At 32.3% G+C, this 19,196-nt stretch overlaps 1 pseudogene; it reads right to left on the minus strand.

Annotated features, from left to right (window-relative positions):
* Positions 1 to 1,401: 1,401 nt before the first annotated feature.
* LOC149534885 (sm-like protein LSM7 pseudogene) lies at positions 1,402 to 15,433 on the minus strand (annotated as a pseudogene).
* Positions 15,434 to 19,196: the final 3,763 nt, after the last annotated feature.

Below are 19,196 nucleotides of genomic sequence, written 5' to 3' on the forward strand. Positions count from 1 at the left end.
CATGGTATCAGAGCAGTTTAATCTTTGTTTTGAGTGTTTGCATGAAGGTACGATTCGAAGGAGACTCTTGAGAGAGATTTCACTAATTCTTTTTTAATCTTCTTAAGTTGGAAGAAATTGAATTTTTTTTGGGTTTGGTTGGTTTACCACCAAACCCAATTAACTCCTATTTGCTCTAATTTGTGTAGGTTTTGATATATTGTTGATAAAGAAAATAATATAAATTTAAAGATATCTCATTCCTAATATAGTATATTGTTGAGAGAGTTTATTCTAATATATATATTTCATTTTTTAAAACTAATTTAATTTAGTAGAAAAATGTAGTACCTCCCCTTACTTTGTTAGTTAAGTTTTTTTTAGTTTTTTTAATCCTTTTGTAGGTTTCTTTATGCTCTTTCTTATTATCTATCATTTTTTCCTCTCTCTTGCTTTGGATGGTTTACCGCCAAAACAAAGAGAAGTATTGCTTTATTTGCATTATTCAAACCTCTTATCTTCAGCTAGACATCTATCTTGTCACATCTTTCAATTCTTGGGTTGAATGTCGCCTTTGATTGCTTCTTATTCTAGTTCACAACAATCTACAATCTTTATCATCATTCCAATCTAGTATAAACACCCAACGCATGTTGTTTAGTTCTCTGGCTATCCTGCACCATTTCTATTATAGGCTAGCACTGTAATTTTTTTGTTTGTTTGCCATTATTTTTTTGCTGTTCGGTAACACTTTTCTTAAACTTTTATTTGAAATTTGTTCCCAGAAATGGTAGTATTCATTGTAGCTCTATCCTATTTGGCATGCACAGGGAATTTATCGAGTATATAGAGTTTTCAAAAAAAAAATTTTGTGCTATTTTGCGTATCAGGCATTCTCAGAGCCGTTACTATCACCTCAATTTAGAATCTACTACCTTTGCCATGTATCGTGCTATGATGGGTTTTTATTCATTAGTCTACTCTCATATTTTGTATATATGGAATCCATTATCATTTGATATGGCTACAACTGCTAGTATACCTTTTTCCTCTTCGTATTATGCAATTGTGGTTACTTGCCTTTACTCATGAAAGCATCCATTTTTTGACAGATATATATATAGCATGATATTATAGAATCTTTTTGAGTGGCAGCACATTGTAGATTGATGCAGTTGTTGGCGTTCAGATTAGTTCCTAGCACTGTACTAGTGAAATTTTTCCTCAAAAACAAACCATCAACTACAAAGATATATCTTCTAAGTTCAGAAGTACCAATTCATGTGAAGAAAGTTTTTCAAACAATGCTTAGAGGTAAATTGCAGTCATATGTATTGTCTGTTTTCCATTCTTAATCAAACTTTGCTAGGGAAAAGCTTTCCAATCCATAGATGTTGCCTTTCAATCCATTGGAACAGTACATCCACAAAATGGTTGCCAAGTTTGCCATTGCATAGCATTTTGAAAACAAAAATGTTTTGCCTTATACAAAAATGCAAGGAATACAAGTTTCTATTTGCCATATTTATCAAGATATATATATATGTTCATTCAATTAAACAACATCAGTCTGAACAAATGGATTTGCAATCTCATTAGTTCCATCTATTGGTGCAACAAGCATAAAAGTAGTCCCTCTACAAACAATAAGACCAAGGGGCCTCGTCTGATCGGTAGTCTTGAGAGGATCATCTTGATCTCTAAGAAATTCCACTGCTTCGTCAAGCACAAGATTTAATAGTTGATCATAGCCTTTCAAGGTACCTGTTACTTGGCTGCCACCAGTGAGCTTTACTTGAACTCCTTTTTCAATAAACTTTTCCAAATCTAGAAAATGGCACTTACATTCATTTTAATCTTTCGCTTTATCTCATACCCAATTGCTTTTTTTTGGAAATTATTGCAATACAACCTTAATATCTTACATCATGAGCTAAGAGAGAACTTTTCTCCTATTTTCATCTGGTATAAATAATGGGTCATCTTCTTCTGTCCTCATTATATTGCTATTCTTAAAGTCTATAGCTCTTTCTTCCATATCTCTTCAATCGGCATAGATATTATTGATCATCCTGTTCTTCAGGTAATATGTTAGCATTTGTCAAAAATAATGTCTTTACTTTTTCAGAGTGTGGGTCAGTGTGCTTTTCTCTTTTAAAGTACTTTTGTTTTGGGTTCACCATTTTTTTTGTTGCATATTGATTGGTACATGTATGGGAGGAAGTCTGCATGCATTTCAAAATTTCATAATCTATGAGTTTTTGTTTGTGTTTTAAATGTATTGCAAATGTGTTTCAAGGGAACTGCTATTGAGTTTTGTTTTGTTTTATAACAAAACAACATATATTCATATTCATTCCAATTTTTTATCATACATATTTCACTATTATAATTATACATCCTTACCTGAGCAAGCTAAACAAGGTGAAGGTGGTTTTCGAGCTTGTGTAATGGGAGGTGAAATCTTGAATATCATGAGGAACATTAGGAAGAAAAATGCCCACCAACTGCGTTTCATGTTTTTCCACAGAAATGAAGAGAGAGTACACTATTTGAATAGAGATGGATTTGAATAAATAAATGCTATGCTATTTGAATAGTGACAAGATTCCAATAAATATATACTCGCAGATGGCGTCAAGCGTTCTATCAATCTGTTTCTGCAGAGAAGGATTGGGAGAAGGATTTTGGATAGTTTCTCTGAATTATAGCTTTTCACACCAATAACAAATTTTAATATAAAATGCATTTAGTTTGAGTAAGTACATTATTTGTTTTAAAATATTATTTATAAAAGAAGGATATTTGTTTTGGCTTTTGCTATCATAAATTTTTGTAATGAAGTTTCTTTCCAAAACCATTTTTTATTTTAAGAGATATATTATTAAAAAATTCTTTCTAAATTTTATAAATACATATTATATGATTAAGAAGTTTTCATAATCATATTCTCTTGCCAATTTAATTTTTATTAATATTTCTTAAACAATTGAGTTTTAATGATTTCTCACATTGATCTTGTCCACAATTTGTTTAGCCTTTCACATCTCCTATATTGATGCCTACTAAAGTTTTTGATCTTATTTGACAAGTTTACGTTCTTAAAATCTTATAATGCATTTTAATAAATTTGAATTTGTAGAGAAAATGATAGAAATTTTATCATTTTTTTTGTGAATTTAGGTACTTATATTATTTTTTCATTTTAATTTTGATCAAGCATGAAGGTAAGTACCTCAACTCTATTTCTTTTAGAACACGTATTTATGTTCCATCAATAATTTGGCTTCCATGTGAGCTAGATATGACCTTGTTTCATTGTAGGATTTCATATTTTAGGTATATTTATTCAAGTATATATGGGGCCCCACATATATGCCCAGATAAATATACAAGCTATTGTGATTTTATTAATTTATGAAGTCTATTCTTTTTCTTCTCTATAATTCATCTGCTCAAGACTCCAATACATAAAATCACTTAAGTACTCATGTTTACCCTGAATGGAGTTTTCTACCTAATATCCATATACTGTTTATTTCTCATTGATCTTCCTTGGATCTCTGCATTTACCTAAATTTTGTTTGGATTATGAGTTATCTTACACATTTGCCTTCAACCTTATTGTGATATTTTGATGTGCACATAGTTGCACTTTTATGCTTTTATAGCATCGTTCCATGCCCATGTTGGCATTTTATGGTTTTATACCATTGATTTACATGATTTATATGATATTTTCTTTGAGTTGCATAGGGAGCCAATTTCTTCAAGGTTAACTATGTAGGTCCCTTCAGTATAACTGATACATAGTTTCCTTATCTGGCCCATGGAGTATCCCTCCATCCTATATTGGTGTGCACTCATTTTATATGGAATTTTCCTCCATTTGATCCTATTTGTTCTACTTTGAAAGGATTGATATTTATATGGAGTTTCCCTCCATTTGGTTCTATTGGTTCCACTTTGAAAGGTTGATATTTATGGAGTTTCCCTCCATGTTGTTCCATTTTGTTCCTCAATGAAGAGTATACTATTGTTGGAGTTTTCCCTCCAAATTCAGATGATTTGATCCAATTTTGAAGGCAATATGTTGTTAAATCCTCATAATCCATTCCTTTTAGCATCCTAACAAAAATCAGGATAATACTAATTTGATCAACATGTCTCTCCTTTTACTTTATCTTCATATATTAATGTGATAATGATTTGCATACTTTATTGCTTAGATCATGAGTCATGTAAGTTATGGTGCTGCAGCCCATTAACTTGTAGTGAGATGATTCATTAAGTGGATTGTCTATATCCACATGATTGATGCAATGTTGATGCAAGTATCATTAGTTGGCCTTGTCTATGGTCATTAGTACATTAGTATAATATACTTTTCATGAGAACATTGATCAAACTTTTTTGTACTTATTGATAATTGTTGAGCATATACTTCATTTTTTGATATCAGGTTATCTCCATTGCTTTGTGGTAACATGTTTTATTTTCCTCATTGTTTCTCTATGAGAGTTTTATTATCCTTATTCAAAGGATTTCTAATTTTCATATAAGATGAAATACTTCTTGTGGATAGTTGTCTCATTTCTTGTCTCTATGTTTTTCAGGTAATCTATCCAGTCACATACAAGACAATATTATTTGGTGTACGTTTCATGACCTATCCACTTCTCTCTTGGATCTACGAAGATCTACCTACACTCACAGAGACCTTTTGCATAATTGAAGACATTCTCAAAGATCAAGTTGCTGCTATTTAGAATTTCATTGTAAAAATATGGGTTTAATACCCTTTGATGTAATTTCCCCAAGTAAAGATTAAAGGGGGGTGTTAGAAGTTGTAATCTTTCCTTGGTGTGTTTATAAACCAAGGTTAGACCTCCTTTCTTTATTGTTATAATATATTAGGATATAAGCCAAGGTATCCTAATATATTTCTTTTTTGTCCTTTTTCCACTTCATCTTATTTTGTCCTCTAGTGGAATATGTGAGGACAAATATTTATTGTAATTTGTAATTTAGATTATTTCTCCTTAAGAGGAATCTCACACTTGGCCTCACACACTTATGAATGGTGGCATTCCTAGACATGGGAGTTACATTCTAACTCCTCTCTCTCATCTCTATTTAAGAGATGTCCCTCCTCTCTCATTTCTAATGAGGTTTCTTCCTCTTTTCAATTATTGTATGAGCGATTGCTCTCTATCTCTCTCTCTCTCTCTCTCTCTCTCTCTCTCTCGCTCTCTTCTTAGGCTTTTCATGCCTCATTCATAATGTCACGAGGGGTTTTCTTTGTTTTCCCCTTTCCAAATATCTTGTCTCATGGTGTTGGATCTTGAAGCCTTCTCTCTCCTATCTTATGGTAATATCTTTTCATGCATTAACTCGCTTAGATTCTTTCCTAGTATTGCTTATTTACATATTTCTTTTTCCATTTCTAACAATCTTCAATAAAACACCTCCATCTATGTCCTTGATCTCATGTGGTGGAGGATCATATCTATCTACCAATTCCAAGAATAGGTCAACATATGGGAAAACAATAAGCATCACCAATTTTCCTAAGTTGTACTTCCATACATTGCTAAGTGGGCTCCTGCATTAGCCTAGCCATACAACCATCTAATGATTTCTAGTTTCTTGGGCATGTTTGTGTTGCATACATTTCAAAAATTATCTTTCAAACCTAGTTGTACTTCATTTTTCAACATTTTCCAACCTTCGACAAATTCTTTGCCCTCCCTCGACATAGGTAATTGTTTAATGAAGTCATCCTGGAGCCTCCTATCTTCATAATTGAATTTTCTAGAATATTTCTTTGGAGACATTTTCTTAGAGAATATGATTTTACCCAAGTAGGGTTTTTCTAGGGTTTGAGTTATACTAACTAGAGCTTACTATGCAACAAAAATAAACCTCAGGAAACCAAATTGTCAAATTTGTAAATATAGTGGATTTTATAGCACTTGTTTAATTTGTAGTCTTGCCAAGTAATTTGACTTCAATTCTATATAACCTCAAGCTCTGCAACTTTATCTTTGTAATTTAGTTTTATTTTGTGACAAATACGATGAGATGACAACCTTTAAATTTGTTTTATCATCATTTATTAAGAAATCATGTAAATTAACTATCTATTTTCCATGCTAAAAAACTCCTCTCTTTGGCTCTATACTTCAAATTTGAAAATCATCTGTTGATCAAATTTTAACTCTATAGCAGACGACTAAAAAAACCTTTGACTCCCAACGATTATCCTATTCAATTCTTGGAATCCATCGACAACCAATAGAAAGCTAGCAATGTGATTACATAAGCTCTTTTGAAAATTCAATACTTTCTGGGTGGGAGGGACACATGGAAACATCGCCATACAACTACCATTGCCTCTTGAGAAGATACATGCCATCAATTTACCAACTCTTATTCAAATAGATCGATGATTGATCTTAATCAAGTGATTTAGTCCCAACCATCAATTCACAGTTTGTGTGTTATTCCCTCTTTAAGTGGTGATACATTCATCTTACCATGGGTGGGACATGTGGAGGGATCACATTGTATTGCTGTGAGATGATAAGTATTTAGTGAAGATGCGAGGATCATTGATTATCAACTTTTTAAAATGGACGTGGGCACCTCATAACTAAGCATGCTAATGTGATCTATGTGGCCCAATGAACTATCAAGTCCTAGTTGATTCATCAGGTCTTGCTAAGGAAATTTGGTTTGAGAATGAGACACATGTCGTCATCTTGCATTCTTGCCATAACCCTTGTCAAATTTTGAGATGCCATGACACTACACAGTCATAAGAAAAGGACCCACTATGATATAAGAAATGAAAACATCATCTAATCCATGTGGTAGCATCTCAGTTCTATAATTTCACACCTCATACCCTTTCTTTAGTTTCCTTCGTTAACACAAATAAATGTGGACCAATTGGACAAAAACCCTATCCTAATTGGCATTGGCCCCATTGAAAACATTTAGATATGAAGCCAGCTCTATGTGTTATCATCTCATGTTATCTCTATATGAGAAGCCAAAAATAGTGGGTTAACATAGGCTAGAGTTCTATATTGTTATGTTTCCTAACATAAGGGTCACAGGTTGGATGCATGTCACCATCGTGTTGTGATGCCATATAGGAGAGGACACTTAGCATGAAAATGATGGCTTAAAATAAGAGATACATGGCCCCAACAATTATATGTGGCATGATCACACAACCTTGCTATCATGGGGATCATATCCATCACTGATACGCGTGCCATTGATTAAGAGAGACATCATTTTCATGTGCTTAAAAATGAAAAGTTCCCAAATCATTAAAATAAATATTTAATAATTGATTAAAATAAATGGAGCAAGGGAGACCAAGGAACATAAAATTTAGGCCCCTTTTCACATAGAACAACCCTTAGTTAAGTGATATAAGATATAGGCATAATTTTTACACTTAAAAGTGAATGCGGTGAAAACTATAAAGTGATAACAACTAGCCACTCCTAAAACACATTCATGGAAATGAAATCTCTTTAAATAAAAGGAAAAGGTAATGATGATATAAAAAATTAGGGCATCCTTTTTGTCTCACTTAGGGTTTCACCTAAAAACCCTCCACTATTAGGGCTTTCCTTATGCTAGGGCATCAATAGGGGCCTAAAATTTTGAAAGAACTCCACTAATGACAAAAGGAACAGAGTTTCTTGAAAATAGACCAACACCAACCAAACTAACTATCTTATACATGATCTTAGCACTTCATGAAATCATGTAACATAATCAAACCAACATTATACTATCATAGACCAGTTTATCAGTTTCCCTTTTAAGTTCACATACTTAGCATCTCTTCTTCATTCAAATCTTCATACTTTGTCTTCAACTTCTTTATCCTACATCACATCCTTCAAATGATTGTAGCTCACATAAATAAGTAATATGTCTTGCTTGATTAATTTTACCAATTCATATCCTTCATTATAGTAGGCTTGACATCAATGACAATATAATGACTGATAATTGATATGAATGTTTCACACATACTTTGCATCTTAGTTATGATCTTCATCTTCATTGCCATGATTTTTTGTGACCAATATTTATAATATTTTCCACTCACTTATATGTCATGAGATATTTACAAGGATTTGATTCTTGGACTTATTAGTGACATTAGCATGAAGACTGGAGACTAGTGACGATAAATTCTTAGTGTCTCATAGTGTTGTCATTGATTGGAAACTGATAGAAAAAGGGAGATGAATATGTGGAGTAAGAACATCAACCCATAGACTCTTACACTTGTTAGATCAAGGAAAATAGTTAATGATAGGTCACATGGACATAAAGGTGAAGTGAACAATCATAGATAGTAAACAAGAAGGGTGAGTAACCATTGATGTGAAATAGTAGAGGAATGTGTAAGCATCATGATGTGACTGAAATTTGAATATGTAAAGGACATAAGCTACATATATGCTTACAAGTAGACTACTAGGCCTACTAATCTAGACCCCTACTTGTAGGTAGTCACAAGTATTGTGTGACTATTCTGTATATGATATTCAAATTTTAAATCTACTAGTTTGAGCAAGATTTTCAAATGTAGTTTGGTGCCTAGGTATTAGGAAGTGTAAATAGGATTTTACATGTCATATTTTGAAAATAAGTTGTTTTTTTTTTAAAAGCAAAAGAGAAGGATAACAAAGTTCTAGAGAAGAGAGCCAAATAATAGATTGGTGACTAGAGACACAAACAAATAGGAAAGAGAGAAAGGTGACACAAGAGTGTTCATAAGGAAAGCTAAAGAAGGAATAGGAGATCAAGGGATCTTCAAGGTATATGTAGTAGATCTACAAGGTATCTTCAATCACTTCCATTTTTTTCTTACCATTACAACTATTTGTAAGCTCTTAAATTGGTATACTTCATTAGCAAAACTTATAAATCCTCTAAAAAGGTACTTCCTCAAAGGAGTGTTGTAAATACTATCACGAGGTAGGCTTGATAGGATCTTTTAATCCTCACATATTGTTAGCATTAAATATAATTGGATGTGTTCTCAGAAAGAACAATTGTAGCCTCTAACTAGGCCACAATTTATTTGCAGTAAAGGGCTAGTGGTTATATTACTCCCATTGTGGTTTTCATCCCCTCACATAGGGTTTCCATGTACAAAAACTCATGTACCATTGATGTACAAATTTTTGTGTGAGTTTATATGGTTCTATTTTATTTCCTTCATTGTTTTTTTACTATTTAAGCAACTAGTAGTTAAAGTAATTAAGTTAACTAGTATGAAAGCTAGTGTTGATTCAACCCCCTCTTAGTGCCAATTTGGGGAAACAAAGATTTCTTTGAAGATCAACTTGTAGAGATGATCTAATTTGTCCTTCCTTGTAAGTAAACCCTAGTTAGGGTTTTGATCTTCATTATAAACTCATATTTTTTTTCTATCTCTATAGAAATAAATCATACATATTTTATAAAGGGATATTCTTTTCTAATACATTAGTAGTGATTTTTTCCCTACTATTATATTTATTTTTCCCTAATCATATGAAATTGTTGTTTCACCTATTTTATGTATATATATTTTGTGTAAATCCTATCTCTTACTTATATATTTGCATGTATTTCATTATCTAAGGTCTTTTGTGTTATGTGATCTATGGTTGATTCAATCTTGTTTAGTGAATGAATGCATTCCTTGATAGGTTGAATTTAGTTTATTTATTACATGTTAGATTGAGTATTATTAGTAATTTGATAGTATAATGATATGGTATTATTTAATTTAAGTAAAATCATAGGGAAAGAGTAACCAAAATAATCAATCTTGTGCATTAAGTTGTCCTTCTTCAGAGACTTCATCTCACTAATCAAGTCCTACACTTGGGAGATTCCATGTTTCACAAGATCACTTATCACCACCTAATAATAGGTGCACACTTTTGTGACAATAGTTACCTTAGTGTGAACTCTAATCATCAACAATCATTATTGTAACACTTCTAGTCAGCAATACGACAACAACATCTTTGAGTGAGAATATATGTATGTGTCTATTATTTGTAGTTCTCAATAATAGAGCAATAATATATCTATTATATATCACTCATCAACCATACATATGTTAGAAAACAACTAATAATGAAATCATCAAACTCTTATTAACAAATCACCACCACACATCTTAAGATCTCATAACTACAACAAGTAGAGGGTCAACATTAATTACAAAAAAAACTAGTAACAATTTCTCACTTTTTTGTTGATGGAAACACACAACATGTTTATAATATCTCATTATTCATATTACAAAAAATTAGTACAATCTCTCCCCCATTATCCAAAATTTATCTTACAAACTAAGATTACACAATCTCTCCCCCTTTGACATTAAGGACATAGGGTCAAGACTATCTTAAGATCAAAACTTGTCATTTATTCTCTTTGTACCATGTCCTTTTCCAATATCAAAAATAACCATTAAAATCTCCTACTCTCCCCAAGAAGTAGATCACATCATTCCAAGAGACAAATAATATACCATGAGCCTCTCCTCCTAAATAGATGCACCATCTTATATGTATATAGTCAGTAAGAGTTCTAATAATCCCTAGCTTATCACAAAAATACTCAAAATTATCCTTAAAAACTTCCCCTGTGAATATATATTTGTAATATAATATTTGGTGAAAACATGCTCCAAATTGACTTCTCATTCTACATGCTTCTTATCTAAGTAGTATCTAATGAAAATATCCTTAGTAGTTAAGCTAAAGTAAGATAAATTGTTACCAGTTGGTGTTGTAATTAATGTTGACCCTTTGCTTGTTGTAGTTGCAAGATCTTAAGATGTGTGGTGGTGATTTGTCAATAAGAGTTTGATGATTTCGTTATTAGTTGTTTTCTAATATATGTATGCATTGATGAGTGATATATAATAGATATATTATTGCTCTGTTATTGAGAACTACAAATAATAGACACATCTATTCTCACTCAAAAATGTTGTTGTTGTATTGCTAACTATAAGTGTTACAATAATGATTGTTGATGATTAGAGTTCACACTAAGGTAACTATTGTCACAAAAGTGTGCACCTATTATTAGGTGGTGATAAGTGATCTTGTGAAACATGGAATCTCCCAAGTGTAGGACTTGATTAGTGAGATGGAGTCTCTGAAGAAGGACAACTTAATGCACTGGATTGATTATTTTTGTTACTGCTTCCCTATGATTTTACTTAAATTAAATAATAACATATCATTATACTATCAAAGTACTAATCATACTCAATCTAACATGTAATAAATAAACTAAATTTAACCTGTCAAGGAATGCATTCATTCACTAAACAAGATTGAATCAACCATAGATCACATAACACAAAAGACCTTAGATAATGAAATACATACAAATATATAAGTAAGAGATAGGATTTACACAAAATATATGTACATAAAATAGGTGAAACAACAGTTTCATATAATCAGTAAAGAATACTCAAAATTATCCTTAAAGTAATTAAGTTAACTAATATGAAAGCTAGTACTGATTCAACCCCTTCTTAGTACTGATTTGGGGAAACAAAGATTTCTTCGAAGATCAACTTGTAGAGATGATCTAATTTGTCCTTCCTTGTAAGTAAACCCTAGTTAGGGTTTTGATCTTCATTATAAACTCATATTTTTTCTATCTCTATAGAAAGAAATCATACATATTTTATAAGGGGATGTTCTTTTCTAATACACTAGTAGTGATTTTTTCCATACTATTATATTTATTTTTCCATAATTAACTACAAATAATAGACACACCTATTCTCACTCAAAGATGTTGTTGTTGTATTGCTGACTAGAAGTGTTATAATATTGGGCTCTTTGAGATGTTTATAGTACATTATTAAAACACATAATTGGAATGGGCTTGACGTACACTATTTGATGTCCTATAAAGGATGTTTTATCTGTAAAAAATGAGTGCAACATGAAGATGTATTAATATATTCAAATTATGATGTGATTAAGTATACTAAATTATCCTTTCTAGTTAACCAAGAAAATAATTCACTTCCTAAGAAAAACACTTTTTTTTATGTTACTTCCTTTGTGAAGTATGAGATTTACTGAGAAATTAACATCTTTTATGTACCATAAATCCTAATTGGAGCCTCCTTCAAATATCAGAATATTTTCTCAACAACCCGTTCATGTGATTTATTAGGATTGGATTGATATCTTAAAACCAAACATATTGCATGTATTATAAATTTTAAAAATATAAATAACTCACCAATCATAGAAATAAATTTATTTTAGCATCTCATCTACAATGTTTTTATTATTTAGCATTACTTCTAGCTTAGATGATCTCGTGAACATAAACACAAACAACTATCAACATGTTTCTCTTCCTCAATATTTGTAAAGTTTTTTATTTACAATAGCTTTTTCAAAACCTTGTTGAAGTAATTGTTTTTCCAATATTATATCCTCAACCATGGGGGCTTCTTCAAAATCATACAAATCCCTTTCAAGTGTAAAAACTATGGATTGATCCTTTGACAATTGGAATCCACTTAGATGTTCTATATAAACCTCTCCATTTATATCACTCTCTAGGAAGGTTGATTTTGCATCCATATAATATAATTTAAAGTCCTTTTGTGAAAAAAAAGAAAGAAATATTTATATTTCCTCCACCCTAGCTAATAAAACAAATGTTTCCTCAAACTCAAGCCCTTTAATATTTGAATATCCCTTGTACACCAATCTTTACTTGTGTTATGTGAAAAATATGAATCAAGTAAAGTAAACCTAAGTTCATAACATTAGCCTGAACACTCAAGAAGGAAGTCAAGGAAGTTGATCATTTTAATCCTATTTCTAAGGTAAATAGATCTAGGAAGATTAACACTAACCAAATGATAAAGGAGCACTAATGCAAGCCAAGATCTAGTTGTGACAAAATTAGAGAAGGGATACAATCCTTAAAACCCTAGATGCAACAAGAGCTATGAAATTAAAATGCTAGATATAGAAAATAAATGTGCTCAAGTAATGAAGGAAACTAGAAGACTTACCCTAGGAATGAGGAACTTTGAAGTTTATTTTATGATGTCTACACAACTCTAATTGATGAATAATCCGAGATCCAAACTTGAAATTGTGAAATCTCTTAAACTCAAAAATCATTCAACTATTTGGTAGAGTCAACCTTTATTAGTAGGAATGACTTTTCCTTGAGAAGGAAATAACTAAAACCTTGATCAACAGTGTCGAAACCTAAATTTGATTTTTCACATCCAAAGTTTCACAAAAAGGGTATCAAAATTTGCAACCTATTTTCCTTTCTAAGATATGCAACTTGCAAGAAAAATGGTTTTTGTTTGTTGATGTGGGATTTGCCATGGTCAAACCTTGAATTATAAATTGACCTTGAATTGAAATAATTGAAATGCTCAAATGTAAAGTAAATGCATGAATTCACTTTACAATCATAGGATTTTTCTAATTAAATTTGATGGCTCACCTTACCAATTGAATTGGATCAAGAGGAATGAGGAATGGATGTAGAAGATGTTAGAAAATAAAGCCCACCAATATTATTGGGGGGGGGGGGGGGGGGAGGTGAATCAATTAAATGCTTTAAATAACTTTTATCAACTTTAACAAATTTGAAATGTGTTATCAAAAGATATATCAACCACAAGATAATAACCATATAATGTGACACAAGATATGTTAACTACGAAAACTCTTGATCAAAGGGAAAAACTCAGTGGGAATGATGCCCATAAGATGATGTACTAATATAAATGTTTCTTGTGAAAGGGTGTGACCCTATCAAGAGTCAAATGAAAACAATTAATACATATGAGTCCTTATTAGGAGACTTTGAATCTCTGTCAAAATATTTCAACCTTATTAGGAGCTATTCCAACCCTATTAGGAGTTGATAGGAAGACAATTGAAGTCACTATCTAAATTTCTTCATAATTGTTCTCACCAAATAATTCAAGATAACCTATCCAATAAAAATGAACTAACTAAAACAACAACTTATCTTGCCATTCCAATTCCTTTGAAGTCCACAACTTATCCTTAGCATCAAACATTGCTCTGACCTTGGTGAATTCACATCCAAAACTCACATACAATACTTATGACACATTTTCACACTTATACCATCTTAGAAAACATCTTATTAATCACATGCTTTTGATGTTATTTTAGATTAAGGTTAAAAAAAGTTTTGGAGGGACCTACAACCCTTTACAAAAACTAAAGATAAGCATTAAGCACTAGTAGGTTTTACAAGGACTTGAAACCTAAAGTTTTAAACAAAGAAACTAGGTTTTATAGGGACCTAAAACCAAAATTTTAAACCATAAAAAGCAACCAAGTTTTACAAGGACCTGGAACCAAAAGTTTTAAACAAGCTAGAAAAAAAAAAGTAAAAACTAGTAAAACTACCTGGACTAGCACCCAACACACCTGCTTTGAAACCAATGCCTACAACAGCTCTTTGATGATATTTTCCACCTCTTTACCTTCTTCTGCAATACTTTGGATAATGTATGCTAAAGCTAAAACTAGAGCCTCAAGAGCCTTAGTGGCCTTTTTCCTTGTGCTCTACCTAGTTCTCTTACTAGGTCCACCTAGACTCCTAAACCCCACATTACGTGGAGACATTATCTCCTCATTACTCTTCTTACCCAGATTGGCCATCATAGCACACAGACTAGTAGTGACCTGTTCCATTCTTTGACCACTTTCCTTAATTAACGAAGCTCCTGCTCATAATCTTTGAGCTTTTCAAGGACATTACCAATTTGTATTTCCATTTGAGCTCTCATAGTGCATTCGTAATCCAACTCTTTTTGCATTACCCCCATTTTCTTCTTAAGAACTATAATTTCATTGTAAAGCCAAGAATCACCCTAAAGGGAAGCCTTTGCTTTAAGCTTAGTGGAGTGAAGAAAGGATAATTTAGCCTCATTAGAATCTTCCCTACCATCAACAAAAACCCTAATCTCAGAATCAATGGCAGTAGTAATTGTATTGATTTGGATATTATAATTGATATCCTACTTCTCCATCCTCCTCTTTTTCCTCTTTACTCAAGATGTTGTCCTTAGTAGCAAGGTCTTTATCCTCAATATCCTACCAATTTCCTCCTCCATTTTCTCCTCACTGAAATTCCTCTTTAGGTGGGTAGGGTGAGCACTCTATTTCTCTTCATCCTCATTTAGGGCTTCCAACCCAACATTTGAGTCAGTAATTCTATCCTTGCTACCTTCCACATTATCTTTACTAGTTGACACCCCTTTGCTCCCAGAATATCCATCTAGATTGGAACTAAGCTCCTCCATTTCTATCTTGTCATCATTGTCATAATTCTTAGATTCAATAATTTCCTCCATGTTTTTATTTTTTCTCTCCCATTTGAAAACCTTCTTGCTATCACTAGTACCCTCCTTTCTTTTAACCTTAATTCTCTTTGAGTAAGGATCATTACCAGACCCTTTCCTCTTCTCCAAAATAGGAGAGGGCTTAATGACCGTACTTTTACATAATTTTTCAATAAGTAAAATTAAACCTCAATGAAGCACATGATGAGAATCTTTTTTCCTAGGAGCATAGACGATTTGAAGCAAAGAATACTTCAGATAAAATAGAAAGGAAATCCTATCTTTTTTCCTAAAATGATTTAGAAAAACAAAGTGAAATTTATGGAATATCTTTGCCCTACCATCAAGAATAAAATGCCAATAGATACATGACAACATGCCCCTCTAGATGACCTTAATTTGTTTTAGGTCATAGAAGTCTCCATTTTTCTCCAGATTTTATCTTCAACTTTTGTCTTTGGGAATTTCTTAAATGCCACATTTGAGATACTAGTCTCCTTACTGAATTTTATCCCTTCCATGGGGAGCCTCGTAAACTTAGAAATAAACTCTTCAATCAAGTTCATTGTGACCCCATGCAAAATCACCCTTTCTTTAAACCAAATTTTGAAAAAGGTCTATGTAATGTGAGGTTTATACCCATGGAGTCTCTCAATGTAAGTTGTCACTTTTACTCTCTGCAAAATCTCCCATATAGAATCATTATCCTTCCATTCATTGCAATTTCTCAGTTGTTGCTTTCTAGGTTCCCCTCTCATCTAGAAATCTTGTTTTCCCTTGCAATTCACTTGAGAAATGAAAACCAAAAAAAGAATAAAGTTCTCATAATGATTGAGGAGCTATTAACCTTGCATATGTGCCGAATGCAAGTCATAATAGCACCAAAGTACTTCCTAGGGAAACTCAAGCTATCCTCCATAAACCCATCACTCCCCTTAATAAATTTTTCAATCTTAGAAAATCTTTCCTTTTCAAGCATGTGTCTTGTCATAATTAGCTATCAACGTTAGCTCCACTTCCTTGCATAGGTCATCTTGCCAACTCAACTTACTTTCCCTATAGATAGATTGGTTGGAAATCCAATTTGCAATTGAATTCCCCTCCCAAAAAAATGAGAAAATAAAACATTATCAAATTTACTAATAAGGTTTTTAATTTCCATTATACTTACCTCAATAGTCCAAGTAACCGAGATCTTATTATTAAGCATAATAATAATGTTGAGCGAATCTCCTTCCAACCAAAGATTCTAATAACTAGAATCTACTGCCAACCTCATAGTATACAAAGCAGTCATAGGCTCTACTTTATGGCTAGTAGATATCCCTATAGCAATGGTAATAAAATCACCAATTCTACTAGTATGGTCCCTCAAAACCCCTCCATAACCAACTTTTCTTGGATTACCTCTTGCAGTACCATTCAAATTACCTTTAACCTAGCCCATAGGTGGAGAATCTCTTTTAACATTCTATCTTTGATCATCAATTTTGGTTTTATAGCTTTTAGTCTTCATAGGATTATTAATTTGAGTTTCATCACTTAGTTTTCTATGAGACTTGAAATTTTCCTTGATAGCTCTGATAATATTATGACTAAGAACCCACTTAGGAATTTCTTTGTCTCTAAAAATTCTATTATTTCTTTCTTTCTAGATTCCCCACCAGAGATGGGGTAGAGAAATTTTCCACAGAAAATCAATATTAGCATCCTTTGAAGGACAAGTCCAACTCTGGAAGCATTGATCAATATTATTATGTTGAACCCGGTCTAAGTTCTAGTAGAGAAGGATATAACTCCAAAATTTTTGAGTGAACCTACAATTTAAGAAAAGGTGATTCCTATCTTTAGATTCCCTTTTGCATAGACAACATTTGTTAACCACATAAACCCCTCTTTTTTGTAGATTGTCCAAAGTTAAGATTTTGTTTTGAAGCAAGATCCAAAAAAAATAAATTAATTTTAGGAGTGAGCCCTTTAATCCAAGCTTTAGCCCATAAACGTCTAATTCCCTTTTCCTTAGTTCTAAAAATAGAAGAGACTTTAAAACAATCTCTTGGTTCAATCCCCCAAACCATTTTATCTTCAATATGAGGATAAAGACTAAAAGCATTCAAGATTAACTAGATATTGGTAAAAACCATATTAATTTCAGCAAGATTGACCCATTCATAATTAATCCAATAATTCTCTACTAATATACCAAATCTCTATTTACATCTGTCCACTAGTGTTCTATCCTGAAAATCCTCAATCAGAGTATGATCTAGAAGCCACACATCATCCCAAAACCTGATCTTATGCCCATTGCCCACTTGCTAGATGCATCCTTTGATTAAGATATTTTTAGCTCCCTGAACAACACCCCAAATAGTAGAAGAGGACTAAATATTTAGATACGATAGAAAATTAGGCAAAGAAGGAGGAACAAAGAGGTATTTATGTTTATAGATTGAGCTCCACTCCTTATTGTCATGTTAAACTCTCCAACCCCACTTAGCAAGTAAAGCTTTATTCATACTCCTGATAGACCTGATGCCTAATCCCCATCCAATTTAGGTTTACAAATTTTCTCCCAAGAAATTAAAGTCATTCTCTTCTTCTCCTTAGATCCAGACTAAAGGAAATTCCTTTGGATTTTGTTAATAGTATTAGCATATTTAGTTGGAATCTTGAAGAGAGTTAAAGCATAAGTAGGGACACTTTTGAGGCAAGACTTAAGAAGGGTAACTTTACCAACTTGACTTAGAAAATTACCTTTCCAACCTGCCAATTTCTTGTTGAATTTCTTAACAAGATCCTCCCAAAAAGAATACGAAGGATTAGGTCCCAAAAGGAGACCTTGGTAAATGCAAGGAAAATACCCTATAGAGAAACCAAGGATATTAGAAATCTTGCCTTGTCTAGAAATAGGGGTATTAATAAAATACACGGAGCTCTTATTCCAATTAATCAATTGACAAAAAGTAGAAGAATAAAGATTAAGAGCCTTTTTGAGATTCCTCACCTCCCTAACCTCAACTTTACCTAAAAAAATAGTATCATCAACAAATTGTTCATGAGGAAAAATAAGAGGATGAGAAGAAGGTCTCAAGCCTTTAATTTCCCCTAAAGAGACTAATTTCCCAATATATCTGCCCAGACAATCAACCATAATTGTGAAGATGATTAGGGATAAAGAATCTCCTTGTCTCAACCCCCTTGTCAATTTAAAGAAAGTAGAAGAACACTCATTAAATAGAACAACAACTATAGTAATAGAGATCATATGCATAATAAGCTTAATCAAATTGAAACTAAAACCAAAAGATAAATTGATCTTATGAAGAAAGGACCATTCTACTCTATCTTAGGCTTTAGCAATATCAACTTTCATAATAAACCCCTGATTATTTGAGTGAGATAAAGAATATATATTCTCATGCATAGAGATAATAGAGTTAAGGATTTGTCTATCAAGAATAAAACCATTTTGTTGCTCAAAAATAAGAGAAGGAAGCATATGCAACAATCTCAAAGTTAGGACTTTAGAAATAATTTGTAAATCAAATTGCAAAGACTGATAGGCATGAATTGATCTAGGGAATCAACACCAATTTTCTTAGGAATCAGACATAGGAAAGTAGACTTAATTTCCTTCACCATTCTTTTAGCCCCATAGAATTCTTTAAGAACATCACACACATCTTTACCAACTAGAATACATACTTTCTAAACAAACAACATGGGAAAACCATCCACTCCTAGTGACTTGTCCCCTCCTAGTGAGCAAACA

The sequence above is a fragment of the Cupressus sempervirens genome, chromosome 10 (genome assembly GCF_028749045.1).
Source record: "Cupressus sempervirens isolate cs-2001-9-10 chromosome 10, ASM2874904v1, whole genome shotgun sequence".
NCBI classification, from domain to species: domain Eukaryota; kingdom Viridiplantae; phylum Streptophyta; class Pinopsida; order Cupressales; family Cupressaceae; genus Cupressus; species Cupressus sempervirens.